The sequence below is a fragment of the Pleurodeles waltl genome, chromosome 7, assembly GCF_031143425.1.
Source record: "Pleurodeles waltl isolate 20211129_DDA chromosome 7, aPleWal1.hap1.20221129, whole genome shotgun sequence".
NCBI classification, from domain to species: domain Eukaryota; kingdom Metazoa; phylum Chordata; class Amphibia; order Caudata; family Salamandridae; genus Pleurodeles; species Pleurodeles waltl.
This window is the reverse complement of record NC_090446.1, coordinates 1076480752-1076500619: the sequence shown is the minus strand read 5'-3', so window position 1 is coordinate 1076500619 and position 19868 is coordinate 1076480752. Positions and strand designations below refer to the sequence as shown.

The window sequence follows — 19868 nt, the reverse complement described above, 5'->3', positions numbered from 1 at the left end:
AAGGCTGGCAGAAAGGGGCATCATAATCCCCAAGGCAGTGCTGCAAGCAGCGCTGCCATGGCACATTACAACCCCCAAGACTGCTAGGCTGTCGACTGGCAGCAACCCGGTGGTGCAGGAGTTCCAACCGTGGTGCTTTTGCCACAGTCGTAATGTGGCGTTCGGACCGCCGCTTTGGCAGCGGTCTGGCCACGACCGTGACACTGGCAGTCTCATGACCACCAGGGTCATAATGAGACCCTCAGCCTCCAATTTCACGTTTCTTCATATTTACAGAACATTTTAAAATATTCAATTTCACATTTTGCTTTTTATGATGCTGTATTAAAACATGTCTATTTTTCTCTGCAATTCCATGTATGTGATGTTGTAATTCATCAACCCATATGTGAGATCTTAAGTTATCCTCTGTGATATTATGGTGGTCATTTGGACATTGGCGGTGGTGGGTAAACCCACCAGCCGGCATGGCGGGCCACACCGCCACATAAACAACACCCTCCGGCAGCCTGGCGGTGGTCGGAATCATTATCTGACAATGCAGCGGTGCTGCCCCTCGGGAAATGATTCCTCAGCCTCCAGCCTTTCCCTGGCGGGTTTCCCCACCAGGAAAAGGCTGGTGAAGGGGTGCACCGGGGCACCTCTGGGGGCCCCTGCACTGCCCATGCACTTGGCATGGGCAGTGCAGGGGCCCCTGTGCAGTACCCCATCGAGCAGGTCACTGCCTGATTTTTGGGCAGTGATCTGCGCGACGGGTGCAGCTGCACCCGCCACGCAGAGGCATTGGTGGCGGCTCCATGTGGAGCCGCCATCAATATCCTGGTCAGGCATTCCTGTGGGCCGGCGGTCGGAAACAATGTTTCTGCCCACCGGCCCACAGGAATGTACATTATACGGCCGGTGGGGATCTGGGGACGCTGGCGGTCAGTGGTTTGACCGCCAGCATAAACACAGAGGTTTCGACCGCCGTGTTCATAATGAGGGCCTATGTGTGATGACATGTACGGGGTTATGAACAGTGTATTGGAGGAGAATAAAATTATCTAGCTGCATAACTGGGGCATTAGGGAACTTTTAGGTTTTCCATTGCAGTGTTAATGTAACTTCCCTCAAGGAATTGCAGAGGTTTTGTAATAATATGTACTTACACTTCTGATAAGTAGGTGATGTAAAGATACCTTTGTGTACATTCCTTTCAATTATTGAAGGTTTAGAAATGCTATGATGAAAATGTATTTGCCATTTTTATTCTCTTTTATAGTCTCTACTACCAAGGCACTCAGTTTGTCATTCGGAGTATTTAAGGTCTCCCATAGTACCCTTCACAGTACCAGTGAGTTGTTGATGACCATTGAAATCTGTGGGCATCTCAGAGGGTCTGAATATCACGTAAAAACTGTGTGTTTGTTTAAGCGATCCAGCTTTGACCACACTGTTCTGTGCATCAAGGATAGTCTGTGAGTTTATTAGAGAGTCTGCTTGATCCTCGTACATCCTGTGAGTTTCACATAAAAACTTGTGGGTCCAGGAGAATCTTTACAATTACACGAGTCAGTATATCTCTCACAAACTCAGAGTACTCCTGAGTGTCTGTGATTTAGACAAAATTATTGAAGGGTGTAATAGATTTGCGTGCTCTCATGAGAGACTCTACGCCACTCAGAAATGTTTCAAAGAGATGTAGTACCAATACTGGATGTAAGACAGGCCACAATATTAATAGAATCATTCTTGAAACAGGGGCTGGGTAATTTAACAGTAAAGCAAAGAAGTGCTGCAAAATGAGATGGAGAATGTGAGAAAATAGTTTGGATTGGATAGTAGAATTTTACCAGGACCTTGTTACTAGAGGCACATGGTAACATACATTTTCTACATGTCCCACTTTTAACTATCATGACCTCTGTCTTTTATGCCACAAGGCATACCTACATACATACATACATACCTACATAGGGTTGGCTTACTAGTACTAAAAAGGGAGGTTTTTACCTGTGAAAAGGGTTATTTTATCAGGCTGCACTGTATATTTTATATGGCTGTAGTCAGACTACAATGGTTGGCCTGAAGCCATGTTTTCCTTTGTGGATGGCACAATAAGTGCTGCAGTCCAGAGGCGGCACAACTTTTCATGCCATGGGTGTATTTTTCGACCATATGCTATTGACTTATAGAAACTCTAAGGTTGCCAACCAGGAGTTAGCCAATGTTGTCAAACTTTAGGGGTCAGAGTGCATACACTGGGGCCTCTTTAGCAGTGACCCAGTGCTAAAGTCAAATAACTAGCAGCATCAGTCCAGACAAAAAAGGAGGTGATCACCACAAAACTGGTATTTTCCTACATTGCAACTCCTCTCCAGCTTAAAGGTGTAGATTGAGGAGATTAGGGTGCAGCACACTGGCTTCCTGTTGGGCAGCAGGTCATCCTGCAAAGTCAGTTGAGTAGGGGGTAAATTATGTTATTCAGAATGTCAGGGTACTAGATACCCTGAGAACAAATCTGAACTATCAAGAGGACCTATGCCTGTCTCCTCTTTTTTAACTTGCTCATTTTTGAGTTTTTTTTTTTTTTAGGTATACATACATTTTAAAACAACTTGCAAATTACATAGTAGTTACACTGTGTGTGTATATGAGGAGTACCATGAAACATGATTTTAACATTGCTATTGCAGAAGAAAAGGAATAACATTTGAAATGATCCCCCAACACATGGGATCAGTGGTAGGACAAGAAACAGATAAAAGAAGCTAGAGTTGCACGACAGATGAAACACATCTCCCATACAACCCAAGAAAGAAACACCATCGGTCTTTCTTCTGCAGTAGTGAATAAATGTACTAAGGCCATGCCCTACTGGGCAACATCAGGGAGTAGCTGTCAGTCATGATTGACAAGATCATCCCTGCTGAGTTCATCCACCCTCATATCCAATTAAATAATACATCCACTCACAATAGATCTTTCTTAAATTAATATATTACAACAATATATAGACTTTATTCACCATTGCTGGTCCATCACTGCATCCAACCACTAAATTAAATTTGAGGGTAAAGTCAGTGTGGGCAGAGTAAAGCTACACTCCTTGAAGTGTTAAAAAAAGTCTGCCACGCTGTGTGGATTACCGCGGGAGTGCAGAGTTTCCCCGTCACACCGCTCATGTTGCGTTTTATGTCAAACCCGAAGCAGAGTATGTTCTTTCTTTCAAAATTGTGCATGAACTGCACCATGCAGTTCGCATGGGCGAGGCTATCTTGTTTTCTTACTTTGTTAATGGTGCTGGGTCCATTTTTCATTCCCTTCCTAATCTTTTAATTCCTCCGCCCTCCTAATTATCCTACACCTCATTTTTGTTTATTATATTAGTGTGTGTTTTTGTGTCTGTGTATTGTACATTTTTTTAATGTTATTTGTTTTTGGTGGCTTTTTATATTTTTGTTTATTTTTCTCTTTACTTCCTTATTTCTTACTTCCTTCTCCTGTTGCTTTTCTTTACACCACCCAGCACCATGGCAGAGCAGAGTTGTGACCAGAGGAGTAACGGCACCAGCCCCCCCAAGCATCTAGCAGCAGCACCTGCCTAGCTTGTGGGTGGTGGTGAAGTCATGTGGTGCAACCAGTGGCCAAGCTTTTGTGAGACAGAGATGGCAGCATTGTTTTTTTATGTGCAGCACCACCTCTCCTCAATGCTGGCAGCAGGTAAATTCTGTGGGAGTGTTGATTGCATGGTAGGAAGGTGCACAGGTATGTGGGGTGCACCAGCCAGGTCTAGCACACCACCTAGCAGTTGACCCACCGCTGAGCGGATATCCTTGACCGGGTGCAGGACCTGCTAGGCGTTGAGATTCTGGGGCTTGGTGAGTATTAAACATATTATTTGTTGTGTTTTGGTTCTACAATTCTACTTTTTCTCCAAATAGCATGCTGCTTACACTCAGAGGTAAATTACATTTATTTAGTTTATGTTAAGAATAGTTTTATGTGATCCAGTTTGAGCTAGACAGGTGCTCGGTGCCCCCTAAACTTACTCTTCGGCGTTCCCTTTGGCTGATTATTTAAGAAGCCATTACAATGCAGATTGTTCTGTCCTCCTGTCACCATAGTGAATTAGGGATATCAGTGAGTTAGCATTCTCTGTGGCTTTTATGTAGCTCGTACAGTCCCAAGAAATTTCACAGTGATGTATAGTACTAGTAAGCATCTACGCATTGCAAAAAAGGGAGACTGAGTTGGTCCATCAAGGGGGTTGAGAAATGAGAATAAAATCAAAGATAATTAATTGCAGTGTATTAGTTTTGAATGTATAATTTGTTAAATAAGTTTGGAGTAGGGATTTTAGGATTAGTATAGCCAGCTCAACGATAATCAATACTAGTACCATAGGCGATTTGTCTGTGATAATAATTTTTTTGTGGAGATTAACAGTAGCACTAATCTATTTTTTTAATCTTCTTTATTTATTACATCAGCACCCAAGGGCAAGATGAGGGGCAGTTTCGAGGAGAGTCTGGGAAGAGCTGGGGAGGAGGCACGGGCCACCAGCGCCACTATTGAGGGCTCTGTTCACCCCAGTAAGTCCTATTATTTATTATTTGTATTTCCCTTTTATCTCTGCCCACTATTATACTACTTTTAATTTTGCTTTGTTTCTTTTTTTTATAGTCTCCTTTTTTTCCAAGTCCACTATCCAATTTTTGTTTGATTCCTGTTATCTCTCAATTTTCTTTTTGTTTCCCTATTTCATGTTTTTTTTGGGGTTGATGACTTTTTCTTTTCTGTACCAGTCTATAGATTTCTCCTGCTTTGGTGGTAATCTTCCCCTTTCTCCTATATATCTTGTGGTACTGTAGGACAAAGAACAGATTTCTGGTACTCTGTGAAGCTTGCAGGCCCAAATAAGCTATTATCATAAATAAATATCTCCATGTATATTTTGTTGAGAAGTCTTTCATGTTCTTGCTCATGCTCTAACAGTTAAGAAGAGAGTGGCTGTGGTCATGAACCCTCCCCACCAATGTTGTGCTGTGTAATTTATTTATACAGTGTACCAGTAGTTCCCATGATAGTGTAGCACAACTGGAAAGTATGAGGTCCCATTGCCTTTGCCAACAAACACCATATATCTTTCATTGAACACTATTATTACACCCCTTCATTACTCTTCAATGATTCAGAGTCTTCATCATCATAGGCTATAGCTATGCCCCTCCATTACAAAACGTTTTCGGTTGGGTTGACTACTTGGCTTTTCTAACACTGTAAACCAACAAAATGCCCAGAGTGATATTTTTGATAGAAGATACTGTAGTGCTAACCGAACTGTAGCAATGTATTGTGGTTGTATTTTTTTTATTAAAAAATGAAGGGGAGGCGTATCAGACATCTAAAAAATGTATAATGTTTCATTCTAGCCACACAGAGTGCAGCTGGCTCACATGCCTCTGCAGGAGGTGATTCGGTTAGAGGATGAAAAGCTGCAACAGGGACAGACAGTGGTAAGTCATATTGCTTGGTTATTGACAATTACTATTATACTCATGAGCTACAAGGGAGGCTGCGTGATGTGTGATTGTGAGCTCCCTGCTTTACCAGCTACAGCGGTGGTTGAGTTATGGCCTCTTCTATCTGCAACTCAGCAAAAGCTCACAAAGTGTATGTTTAAAGTGATGCCTTGATGAAAAAGATTAAAAGATAGGATGGATGAAATGAGTGAAAGGTAAGGATGCATGGGTGGGTAAATGGATGGGTGAGAGGATGATTGAAAGAAAGAGTAGATACTGAATGGATGGATAATGGATTGGAAATGTTTGTGAAAGACTGGATGATATAAAGTAAAGTTTAAATCCTGAGGGTATGGGTGAACATAGTACGAAGAATGAAAAGATGATTTAATAATTTCTTCGATGAATAAACAGTGGAGCTCTTCTGGGGAGGAGCAGGCTTCTTGTCAACTTCAGTTACTTTGTTTTATGGTTAGCAAAGCTATTGTTCAAAGTTGGGGGGTATTTTATTTTTAGTTTTAATCCCTTAACTCACTACATTTGTTAAGTGAGGCAGATATGTATCCCACCCATCATCATTCATCAACTCCCTTCCTGCCAATGGCATTTCATCACCCATGACTGAAGAAGTGCAGTATGGGTCAATTTGTGACTGCAGAGTTGGCTCTGCAATGTGCACCTGCTTCGGTTAATAAAGCATGTACAAACTTTTCAAAGCATTGCGAGTTGAACACATGAGGCGTGTTTCCCTTCGCCACTCAGTCGCCTCTCCTTCACTTCTTTATTCTTTCCTAAGTTCTTCCATCCCAGCCTACAAAAAAGTTGAAAAAGCCATTCTTGCCACATTTTTCTGGCCATGTGAAGTGATTCCAAAATATATTTCTTGGTTTCCCATAACAGATTTATTTGATACCTATTCAGATTTTTCCCTTTAGACTTTCGCCAATTATAGTACCTGAATAAGCCAAAGTTTAGGCACATGACAAGTCAAAGATCAGTGACACCCCTCCATTCTAAAACAAAAGCTCTACCTACCACCTAATCCTTCTACCTTACCGTGCAGTAGAGTAAGTTCAGTTTTCTTTCTTTACTACCCAACAAATTCATTTGTTGGAAATAATTTGTGGTGCTGAGCGAGACCAGTGAGTAAATTGGGAATAGTAAGTGCCTGATTTGATATCAGGTTTGAAGAACGTGCCCAATACAATCTACATAGCCTGTTTCTTCCCCTGTAGTGTAGTGTATCATTTTCCCCACCATCTATTTATAGTGGGCAGAAGAATAATAGCTGCTTTTTATACGTGATGTTTGTGACAAAGTATCAAATTAATTATTCACTTGCCTCTTTGGAGTCAGGGTACGAAGTGAAAGGCATTTTGAAAAGAGCAGGGCCATTGGAATTAAAGATAGTTAATTGTCAACTACAGCTGCCCCAGCTGCAGACAGTAGGAAAGTAACGGAAGAGCTGACAGGCATGCCTCCATTAACTTATCACAACAACTTGTACTCCATGGAGCATAATGCCTTACTCATAAATGAGAGGTAATTTATTTTTATTTTTCCACTCAAAGTGTCTGTTTAGTGACTGGAAAAAGGAAAAACAAATAAAATCACAGTTTTTTTGTTTTTTGTTTTAATCTGGTGTTATTCTACCTTAATCCTTTTCCATCAAACAGTCAGTGCTTTTTATGTGGGGCATGTGGGGTTAACAAATAAAATTGGCCCTGTGACGCTCCTTACCATGATCATATCAAATTCCAGTGTCCAGAGGGACCAGCAATGTACTGCTACTGTGCCACCCACTGCTTAATTTTAAAAAAGTGTTTGCACAGAGCATTGTTTACAATTTGTCTTTTTTTTTCTTTTTTTTCTCAATATAGCTACTCCTGCTGGTCCACCAGCACCACTCACTAAGAAGGAGATAGTGGCTCATCTGCGTCAGCAGAGGTTGGAGACTATGCAGGCAGAATACCAGTGCCAGGTGGTCCTGGGGGATGAAGAGGCAGAAATAGCTACCTCCGACCCAGGCCTCAGTTCAGCAGCACGCCAGCCTCTCAGCCATTACATCGCCGGTGCCAGCTGTCAGGGGCCCATACTACAACTGCTGCCACCCCCCTCCTACTCTGACAGGGCATTGGTCCATCATCCTGTAGTAGAAGTAGTGCTCAGAAGGATAAAGGGGAGCCTGGACCAGCTCTGAACTCAAATAGACAATGCCCTCTTCTGAGCCCTTTTTTCATTTTTTGTTTTGGTAGGAGGGACTTGTGGCTGGAGAGGGTGGGAAGGGAGCTGGGACTGGATTTCACTTTGGACTTTCGTTGGACTTTTTGGGGATGGCGCCATTTGTTTGGGGAGGGGGGCCTGTTGTGGGTGGAAAGGGTGGGTTTTGTAGTTGAAAAAAATAAAAGGGGATATATTATTTTACTTCATTTATGCCTCAAAAGCTTATTTTGGTATTTTAATTGGCATTTCTATCTTTTAGTGTAAAAGCCACTAGGGGATGGTTGCCGTTGCCTATTTTGTCCACAAAATCCTAGATACACACAAGCAACATCTTCTTCAGTAGAAGTTAATTACTAAATAAACAAGTTCACTTAAATCCACAGTTCTTCTCTTACCTACATCGATGAAGCAAGGGCTAATACCTCAGTCTTCTCACTGCAGGGCTTTCCTAAGGGGGCATATTATCTTAAGGGGGTGGTAATAGTAGTAGCAGGCTAGCACGCTAACAGAGAAGACATAAGGTGTCACTCCCACCTACACAAGCTCCAACTGCAGGCTTAATCAAAGGGTTATCCATCACTGTCAACTACATTGAAAGAAAACAGAGAGTTAGTAGGTCATATATTATATCATAACTTTAGGAATCAAATCAAATCAAATCATTAACATTTATAAAGCGCGCTACTCACCCGTGCGGGTCTCAAGGCGCTAGGGGGAAGGGGGTTACTGCTGCTCGAAGAGCCAGGTCTTGAGGAGTCTCCGGAATGCGGAGTGGTCCTGGGTGGTCCTGAGGCTGGTGGGGAGGGTGTTCCAGGTCTTGGCTGCCAGGTAGGAGAAAGACCTCCCACCCGCCGTGGAGTGGCGGATGCGAGGGACGGCAGCGAGCGCGAGGCCGGTGGAACGGAGGAGACGGGTGGGGGCATAGAAGCTGAGGCGTCGGTTGAGGTATTCAGGTCCCTTGTCGTGGAGGGCTTTGTGTGCGTGAGTTAGAAGTCGGAAGGTGATCCTTTTGCTGACTGGGAGCCAATGCAGGTGTCTCAGGTGTGCGGAGATGCGGCTGTTGCGGGGTACGTCGAGGATGAGGCGGGCGGAGGCGTTTTGAATACGTTGCAGATGTTTTTGGAGTTTTGCGGTGGTCCCAGCATAAAGGGTGTTGCCGTAGTCCAGGCGGCTAGTGACTAGGGCATGGGTCACGGTTTTTCTGGTGTCGTGGGGATCCAGCGGAAGATCTTGCAGAGCATGCGGAGGGTGAGGAAGCAGGAGGAGGACACGGCGTAGACTTGTTTGGTCATGGTGAGCAGAGGGTCCAAGATGAAGCCGAGGTTGCGGGCGTGGTCTGAGGGGGTTGGTGCGGTGCCAAGGGCCGTGGCCCACCAGGAGTCGTCCCATGCGGTCGGGGTGTTGCCGAGGATGAGGACTTCCGTTTTGTCTGAGTTCAGTTTTAGACGGCTGAGCCTCATCCAATCTGCGACGTCCTTGTCGGACGTAGACTGTAGACTGGGACCGGACTACTACAACAGTGTTTGACACACAACAAAGAAGACCTGATATGATAATAAAAACTAGCAATAAGTCGTGCTTGGAGAAGATGGTGGAGTAATACCCTTCCTTTTTATTGCTGGAGATCTGGCAGCCATTGATTGTAAAAGAGAAGGTTCTTGCTCGGCAAGAAGCTCGACCTCCTGCTCTGCTCCAAATTTGGGAAGATCTACTGTTGGTTGCTGGCTGTAGCTGCTGTTCACATTGTTCTATTTCCTGAAATGATTGGATACTACTTTGAGAAAGGGACAAATCCAATTCAATGTCACTGCTCATCTTCATCCCCATGATTGCAGTGGGTATTTCACTGACAGACATGCTCTTGGGCTGAGGCTGATGTGGGAGTGCTGCTCCCAGGCTTCTTCATAGAGGCCTGTGTGGCAGGCACATGTCTCTCAAGAAAGGTTGTGGTGAGGACGCTACTGGTGAAAAGCTCCTTCTCCTCACTGACCACTTTCTTGGGAGCAGCTTTCTTTGGGGGCCATCTTAAAGCTAAGTTGGCAGTGCACAAAGCTGCACAAGTGAAAGAGATTGAAGGACTCAAAAGTAACAGTATAGGCCTTCTCTTTGGCAATATTGCGGGTGATGTGGCGTCTCTTCTCTAGTGCACCTAAAATCAACCAAACAAGAAAAGCATGTAGTTAGTGAAAAGTGACATTGTTAGAGATTGGAATAGTAAAAACAAATGCAATATTAGTGTGGCTGGTTACTTTTGTAAGAAATATCAATCTAATCTAACATTTTAAATTCCAACCACACCACTACACCATAAAAGTTTGTTTAAAATCAGACAACACACAGATATAGCTCTTTGCTTTATCTCCATCTGTTTTAAAGGAGACACCTGTGGTAGTCAAAGAGAGGTACATTGGGAAATTGAATAAAATTAAAAAAAGATGAATTATGCTGCTGATGTGTCTGCAGTGCACCGCATCCAGGATGTCTAGGAGGAAATGGACTTAATAAACACCTAAAGACACCAAATTCTGTAGCACAGTTGTATGCCTATGGTGGATAGATGGAGTAATGGATGGATGAATAAAGGCAAGATTTAGAAATAAATAGATTGAAAGAATAAAATAATTTAAAAATCAAAGAAAAATCTAAAACAAAAATGTAACAATTAAAATAAAAAACAAGCAATTACATTTTAAAACATTTGAAATTAAAATAACAAATACAAATGAAAGTACAATGTATAAATTAAAATACAACATTAAAATTAAAAATAAAACAAACAAAATAAAACATTTTAAAAAAATGTATCAATATTTGCAGATTTTTTTATGGGAGGAGAAGAAGAAAAGACATATTGTGAGGAAAGGAAAAGGAGGCGCAAAATGAAAAATGCAAAAAAAGGAAGGAAATAATGTAAGCAATGTTCATCCGAATCATATTCTTTTAGTATACATATACTACAATACTCCCCAAGCATATCAAAATTAAACTGGTATGACATCAATCCACGCAAGCGTATGGCAAAGGCACACTGGCTGCATGCACTAATGCCAGCCACATGGTCAAACAACAACAAGGATCAAGAAGGCATGGCAAACAAAGGACACATGCAAGCCTAGGGCAATTGCATACTAGCCGGATGCACAAAATGGCTGCCAGCCACATGTTGAAACAACAACAAAAAGGAGCAAGGAGGCATGGAGAACAAAGAAAATGTGTAAGCCTATGGCAAAAGCACACTGACTGGATTCACAAAATGGCCCGCAGCTACATGGTCAAATAACAGCTGTGAACAAGGAAGAATGGATAACAAAGGACACATGTAAGTCTGTTGACATAGACTACTCAAATTGGCACCTTACCACATGGCATGGAGAACAATGACAAGTGGTGGATGATAACAAACACACACACACAGGCCAAAAGGAGGCATGATGGTAACACGGAAGAAAATAATAACATTAATTCATCTATTCAAAACATAAAAATTAACTTTAAATTAAGCTATAAAACTTCACAACACACATCCTTCTATGCCATCAAATATTACCCTTCAACTTATACACTTTTTGCAAAGAAAATGAAATGCAAACAATGGACAACATTTTTTTTATTTAATCCAGTGCCATCCCTCTCCTAAATGAAGTTCTAAAAGCATAAACCACTGAAACATTTATTTCATGCACTGATGACTATAATACTGGGCATACTGGCTAGATGGCCCTTTGGAAATCTAGGCCACGTAGTAAAATAATATTGAAAATCTTACAAAAATGTAGAAAAGGTGCTGAACTGTGCAACAATTTTCCTTTACAAAGGTTGAAAAATCAATGAAATGCAAAATAAATAATAATTAGGCCCATGCTTAAACTCCAGGCCACCCACCACTATAAACATTTTAAATCAAATGAATGTACAAAGAAATACTGGTGCATGCCCAAGTAAACAAACAACACCATTATACAATAGTTTGTAAACTTACTTGTGTGATGTCACAAAAAGCAATGTTATTAAAACCAAAGGCATATCAAAGAGACAAAGAGAGCGATCCTTCCACTTCGAAATCCAAGTGAAAAGTGACCAGGAGATGGCCAAAGCACTGAGCCGGCTGGACAGGAACAGGAAGTTGGAGTCTCTGGGACAGTTCCTTCCTGTTTGAAAAATAGGCTTCTCACACAAAAAAAAATCTTGAAGTGTCTATTGGAGAAATTAATCCAGTCAAAAACCTTTTTGACTATATTTAGAAGCATTTAGGGGCATATTTATACTCTGTTTGCACCGAATTAGTGTCATTTCTTTTTACTCTAATTCGGTGCAAAACTAACTACATATTTATACTTTGGTGCTAGACCCCTCTAGCACCAAATTTATGGAGTTAAAGTCATTTTTTGAAAGTGGAGACATACTTTGCCTTAATGAGATGCAAGGTAGGCGTTCCCGTGCAAAAAATGACTCTATGGCCTTAACGCCATATTTAGGGGCATATTTATACTCTGCGGCATATTTATACTCTGTTTGCACCGAATTAGTGTCATTTTTTTATACTCTAATTCGGTGCAAAACTAACTCCATATTTATACTTTGGTGCTAGACCCATCTAGCATCAATGCCCTGATTTAAACTTTTTTTGCACTGCATGAACGTCATTTTATGGCACAAAAGTGGCGCAAACTTACAAAATATTGGCCCTTATTTATACCTTTTGCTGCAAAACTGCACTAACTCAGTTTTGCACCAAAAGGTTTAGCACCGGCTTGCACCATTTCTGTGCACCATCTGGGCACCATATTTATCGAATGGTGCAAGCCGGTGCAAAGGGTAGGCTAGAGTTTAAAAAAATGACTTTAGTCGGGTGGGGCTGGCAGTATAGAAGAAGAGGGCTTAGCACCAAAAAATGGCTTTAGGCAGGTTAGAGTAAAAAAAAATGACTCTAACCAGATTAGCGTCATTTTATGGTGCTAAACCTACCATGCCACAAGTCTCCTGCCTTAGAAAAGGCAGATGTAATGTCCACCACCCCAGTGGCCAGCACAGAGTCCAGGGGTCCCCTGGGCATGGCCATTGCACCCAGTGCCATGTATGGGGGCCCATTTCAGGGCCCCCTATGGCACTTTCAAAAATAAACTGGACTTACCTGGGATGGGGTCCCCCATCCTCGCAGTCCCCCTAATGTGGGTGGGGGTGCCCCTAGGGCCTAGGGAGGGCACCTCTGGGCTTATTCCATGGTGTTCCACCATGGAAATAGGGCCACAGGTCCCCTAACACCTGCCCTGACCCAGGTCTTAAAAAATGGGGCAAAGCAAGCTTTGCCAAATTTTTTGACCCCTCCTCCCTCCCTTGCACCATTTGTACATGGGAGTATAGATATGGTGTTAAGGCCATAGAGTCATTTTTTTGCACGGGAACGCCTACCTTGCATCTCATTAAGGCAAGGTAGGTTTCCACTTCCAAAAAATGACTTTAACTCCATAAATTTGGTGCTAGACGGGTCTAGCACCAAAGTATAAATATAGAGTTAGTTTTGCACTGAATTAGAGTTAAAGAAAATTGACTCTAATTCAGTGCAAACAGAGTATAAATATGCCCCTTAGCGTCAAAAAATGATGCTAATCTGGTCAGAATCATTTATTTTGACTCAAAACTGCCTAACGTCATTTTTTTTTAAGCTAGCCTACCCTTTGCACCGGCTTGCACCATTCCATAAATATGGTGCCCAGCTGGTGCTAAAAAATGGTGCAAGCCGGAGCAAAACTTTTTGGGGCAAAACTGCCTTAGTGCAGTTTTGCACCAAAAAGTATAAATAAGGCCCTTAGATTAGAAAATCTACTCCAGAATACATTTGTGCTCGTGAGCGTCAGTGCTCTTGATTTTCAATGCAAAAGCCATGACAGTGGGTTTCCGCACATTTTATAGTGCAAGATGCTGAAAAACGTAGGGAAATCCAGACCGAGTAACACAGTAAATAGCAGACTGACTAAATTAAGTCATCCAAGATGGAATCAATAAAATGCCATTTCACGGGGAAACATGAAATCAGAAACAAGTTGGTGGTGCTTCCTTCCAAAAGCAATCCTGATAGCAAAGTGCAATAATTAACATACATGATTGAAAAGTACGTAATAAACTGAGTTTTAGAATGCTTTCTCTCACCCTTCCAGCCTGCTGCAGTGCTATTTTTGATCAACCAGGGTTCGACCACTTGAGTGATGAGCATTTGGTGTAAGGTAAAGGGCTAGCCAAAGATGTACCAATCACCATCTGTTTGAAATGGGGTCTTTGGTAGACAACCCTGTTCAAGCAAAGACCCTCACTCTAGTCAGTGTAAAAGAGACTCACCCTTAACTAATCCCTGCTTACCCCCTTGGTAGCTTGGCAGAGCAGGTGTAAAGTATTTGTACCAACACATACAGTACCTTAATGAAAACACTACAAAAGGACACAACACAGGTTTTAGAAAAATAGGAAATATTTATCTAAACAAAACAAGACCAAAATGACAAAAATCCACAATACACAAGTCAAGTTATAAAAAAAAAATGCAAAAAGAGTCTTTAAGTAGTTTTAAACTCACACTAATGCTGTTAGCATGACAAAGTACCTTGGGTGCATCAAAAATAAGCGCTCACGGGCGAGTGTGCGTCAAAAAGGGCTTGCAATGCGTAAAATCCACTCACGAGCGGGACCGTTAGTCTTTTCTCCTTTCACTGGGTTGGGGCACGTCGTTTCTTCTCTCATCATGAATGCGATGTGTCGATCCGGTCAGCACTCTCGGGTCGGGGCAGGCCTTGCGTTGTTTTTAAACACCCAGTGGTACTTGCGTCGGAAAACCAGCCGCACGATGATCCAAAAACCACGCAGTGCAGGTTGCAATCTCCCAGCCTCCGTCAGCGATGCTGCACTTAATTTCTCCTGCTCCGTGCGTCGATTCATCAGTCGCGCTTCCGGCGAGTGTCAATTTTCAGCTGCGAAGCCATCGGTCCGTCGATTTCCCAGCTGCAGATCGGAGTCGCATTGATCTTTGCCCCGCACTGCGCTCTGTGCGTGGATTTCTTCCTCTTGGGCTGCCAGCTTCTCCTTTCAGGGTGCCTGTTAGAAATGGGGTTTCTGGTTGGCTAGGGTATGCACCTCAGCCAGGCAGAACTTACCCACTCTAGTCAGGGCAAGGGAGTTACACGTCCAAGATAACCCCTGCTCACCCCCTTGGTAGCTTGGCACAAGCAGTCAGGCTTAACCCGGAGGCAATGCGTAAAGCGTTTGCACAACACACACATACATGTGACGCAATATCCCCACCACAAAGGAAACACAACACCAGATTATATGAAAATATACTGTATTGTACACAACGTAATTATTAGACCAACATCACATAACAGTACTATCCTGCTACCTTAGCAGTTGTCAGAACGTTATACATTAGTTACTCTGCAAACTAGCAGTAGTCACACATAACACACAGGTTACTCAATATTCTGCAACATAAGCAGTAGTCAGGAAACACGTTATCACATTAGCACACTCGTCACAAGAATATCATACAACGCCCTTAGTAGGAACATTAGAAAATCTATGGCAAGTTAAGCAAACATACTAGCAAGTCATGCCGATAAAAGGAACATGTGCACACATATGTAAAAGCATCAAAATACAGGTAGGCAATACATCATAATTAATAAAGTCTGTAGCAAGAACTTCCATTATGGGTATATTGGCCCTTTTAAAAGTACCTGGGAATGATGAAGCAGGCACCTTCCGTGCCTGAAACGACTAACGGGGCCCCCGGCGCTCTTCTGCGCAAAACGGGGGCCTCCCTAGACTTGGCAGATAGAGAGGGGCGGCACGCACCCTCTCTGAGTCCTTGCCGGGCCCCTTCTGGGACCCGGGATCATTGGGGGGCCCCCCGGGCCTCCACCGGCCCTCTCCAGGGGGGGCCCAAGTCAGGGAAATCCTTGCAGGTGGAGGGGGGCGCCTCGCGCTCCCCCCTCTCAGAAACGCGGGACCCTCCGGGGACCCGCTAACCCCTGGGGTCTCCCTGGACCTCCGTGGGTCCTGCCACCATGGGAGACCCCGAAGTGGACTAATCCTGGCCCGCGAGGGGGCCAACACGAGTGCTGGGGCCAGGGCGAGCCTCCAGTGAGGCTGCCGCCCGGCGCTGGATAGCAGGAGAGTCCTCCGGGACCCCTGCGTGTGAGGGAGAGGCGTCCTCCTCTCCCTCAACATCGCGGCCCAAGGTGGGGCCTGCTGGTGCCCCGGGGGCGCTCCAAAAAGCGCGCGTCCCCCAGGGGCACGATAGGAGCGTGCTAGCTCCTTCCTTTGCTTCAGAGAGTGCCCCGGGGGCACTAGAGACAGCGCGAACCTCGCGCTCGGAGGCAGATGCTCTGACCGGGCTGCGGCGGTGTTTAATCCCAGAAAAGGCGCCGTAAAGAGCGCAAAGACACATTGAGGCTCCCGGGCTGCGGCGGTGATTTCCCTGGGCAAAAGAAAGGCGCTTTTCAAAGCGCTGAGACACCTCAGCAGCCCCGGTTGCGGCGGTGATCCTTTACAAGCGCTTTTCACAGCGCTAGGGCAATTATGCAGCCTGGGCTGCGGCGGTGATCTTCTTTTAGCAAAAGAAAAGCGCTTTCAAAGCGCAATGGCACATCAGCAGCCTCAGCCATTAAAAGAATGCCTTGTTCCTGGTTAAATCATTCTGCACAAAGGTTTGAGGGATGTTGCAGGGGTCAGGGGCCACAGCACCCTGCCCCTGGCAACAACTAAACAAGAAGGAGCACAGGGCTGGTGGGCCCAGCTACAGGCCAGCACAAGGGGTGCAGATGGTGGCAGTTCCTCCTAGTGACCAGGCAGGTCACAGGTCAGCACAGCAGCAGCAGTCCATGGCGGTTTCCTGGTGAGTCCATTCATCAGCGTTCTGTGTCCAGTTTCAAGTTCCAAGAATGTTCAAATTGTGGGGAAAATTCCCCTGTACTTATAGTCAGTTCTTACAGTGTTTTACAATGGTAGGGAGAGGAGGTTCCAGCCAGTTACAACTGGTTCTGGGAGTGCCCCCTCTCTCCTTTCAGCACAGGCTCCAAACATCAGTGGGGGGTTAACGACCCTATTGTGTGAGGCCAGGGCACAGTCTTTACAAATGCAGGTGTGCCCCGCCTCTCCCTTCTCTCAGCCCAGGAAGACTATTCAGTATGCAGATGCACCTCGGTGACACCTCCACCCTCCCTGTGTACAGGCTGTCTGAAAAGTATGCACAAAGCCCCAACTGTCACTCTGCCCAGACGTGGATTGGAGTCAAGCTGCAAAACACCAGAATTATAAGCACAGATAAATGCGCACTTTCTAGAAGTGGCATTTCTGTGATATTAATAAAAAATACACCCACACCAGTAAGCAGTATTTATTATCACCATCACAACCATACCAAACACGCCTACGCTACCCCTCATAAATCAGACAATACCCCTTACACATAAGGCAGGGCATTTCTAATGCAATCCTATGAGAAGGCAGCACTCACAGCAGTGAGACACCAAGTTAGGCTGTTTGTCACTACTAGGACAGGCCATGCAATATGGCACATGTCCTGCCTTTCTACATACATGGCACCCTGCCCATAGGGCTAGCTAGGGCGTACTTTAGGGGTGACTTCCATGTAGTAAAAGGGGAGTTCTGGGCCTGGCAAGTAAATTTAGATGCCAGGTCCCTGTGGCAGAAAACTGTGCACACAGGCCCTGCGCTAGCAGGCCTGAGACAGGTTTGAAAGTCTACTTCAGTGGGTGGCGCAAAAAGCGCTGCAGGCCCACTAGTAGTATTTAATTTACAGGCCCTGGGTATAGAGATACCACTGTACAAGGGACTTATAGGTAAATTAAATATGCCAATTAGGTATAAGCCAATCATACCAACTTTAGATGGGAGAGCACCTGCACTTTAGCACTGGTCAGCAGTGATAAAGTGCTCAGAGTCCTAGAGCCAACAGCGAGAGGTCAGAAAAACCAGGAGGAAGGAAGCAAAAAGACTAGGGATGACCATGCGTATGGCCAAAAGTCCAACACAACCCCCTACCAGCCAAAAGCCAGGGGAGAACAATCAATACCTTGATGTACTTCCCTGATTGGGGCGATAGAACAAGGACCCAGGCCCACAACAGCAGGGGCATGTTCCAGTTCTACGCCTTCCTGACTCCACTGGGATCTCTCTGTCAATGCGTCCCAGGCAGCCTAGACCAACCCACGGGGATTCTCTAGCTGCCAATGGCCAGAACCAGGCCCCAGGCCATCTAGGAGCCTCTGGTCTCTGAAACCATAATGAGTGGGGGGCGGTAGCCCCTGGTGCAAAGCAACCTGTCTCCACTCCATTTCCGATCAGTTCAGGGGCTCTACCCTGCCACTGATCCACCAACCTAGGGTCCGCACCCATAGGTTCTACAGGGGCTAGAGGCGAGGCTCTCCTCCCTCTACCCCTCCTTCTAGGATCCCGCCCTCCTCTCCTAGGAGGGGTATCACCAGAATCCACACTTGCCAGGGTGCTGGGTACAGCAGCCCTGCACAACTTTCTCGCCAGCCCAGGATCACTACCTGGCGACTGACCACCCAACCTAGGGAAGACACCCTTGGGTTGCACCGGGGTCCGGGGCAGGCTTCCCCCTCCCTGAACCCCACTTCCAGAGTCCTGCATCTCCCCACCTCGGGAGAAGCCACCAGAAGTTTCACACGGGGGGGTGAGCACACTAACCGCCCCCCCAACCAGATCAGAGTTTACCCCCTGAACCTGTCTATCTAGTCCAGGGACGACACCCTTAGACTGGACCATTGCCCAGCGAACCAGGACTTCCTTGGGAGCACACCTACCCCCTACCAGATCAGAGCTTACCCCCTGAATCTGGCAATCCAACCCAGAGTCACTACCCTGCGGTTGAACCACTGCCTGGCGCACCAGGACTTCCTTGGGAGCACACGTACTCCCCATCAGGTCAGAGTTTACCCCCTGAACCTGATCATCCAACCCAGAGTCACCACCCTGCGGTTGAATCCTTGCCTGGCGCACCAGGACTTCCTGGGGGGCACACCTACCCCCCACCAGGGAAACACTTTCCCCAAGGGCCACACAAGAGTCTGGCTGGCACAGGTCTCCTGACCTCTGCCCATCGGACAGAGTCTGGATTCCCCCCAGCCCAGAAATGGTCTCACCAAGGTCATTCCTGGGGGGCTCTGCTCTCAGAGCTGACCCCTGACCCTCCAGGTTCTCCACTGGGGCCCGCAGCCCCCTCTCAACCCTATGCCTGGATTTCCGCCTCCTCCGCTGTAGAGCGAGACTACCAGACACCAGGACCGGCGCAACGCTATCACCAGCCACCCGCTTAAGTCCTAATGACAAAATGGGATCCTTCTGAACAGCTGGCCCTACGGCACAGGTTAGGCTCACCTCCTGGTGTTCACTCATGGAACCTTCAGGGGCCTGGGACGGGATCTCGGGCACCTTGGGCCTCAGCCCAGCCCCATTCCCTCTCCTCGGAGACGGGACATGGGGTCCCTCACCCATCCCAGTCCACTGGGACCTACCTGGGACACTCCATTCCTTTCCCACCACACCTTGTTGGGAAACACCTAGACCACTCTCATTAGGAACACCCCCTAATGCCACACCAGACCCTCTGGTACGCAACCAGAAGTCTGCCTCCTTTGCGAGCTCCCTGGGGTCAGAGAGCTCACACACTGACAAGTGTTGGCGTAACTCTGAAAAACAACAACGAAACAGGTGCTCTCTGAGAATCAGATTAAACAGCCCTTCAAAATTGTTTACTGTGCTACCCTTCACCCATTCATCTAGTGCAATGCAGCAATCCTCCACAAACTCCTCCCAAGACTGGTGGGACAGTTTCTTACCACCCCTAAACCTTTTTCTGTATTCCTCAGGGGAAAAACCATACTTCACAATCAGTGCGTTCTTCACAGCGGAGTACCCCTCCCTGTCACTCTCTTCTAGAGTCAGTAGGGCATCCCTCCCCTCCTAAGGAATAAAACTCCCTAGGCCAGTTCCCCAATCCTTTTCAGGGATCCTGCGCTCTACCAGAGCCTTCTCATATTCCTTTAACCACTGATGTATGTCACCCCCCTCTTGGAACCTAGGTACCAGATCTATGGGTATGTGAGG

The 19868-nt window shown here is 45.5% G+C and overlaps 1 protein-coding gene across 1 annotated transcript in view; it reads left to right on the top strand.

Annotated features, from left to right (window-relative positions):
• Nucleotides 1–19868, top strand: part of ANKFN1 (ankyrin repeat and fibronectin type III domain containing 1) — a 1012473-nt gene that overhangs the window by 203888 nt on the left and 788717 nt on the right. The gene's annotated exons all lie outside the window — the stretch shown is intronic.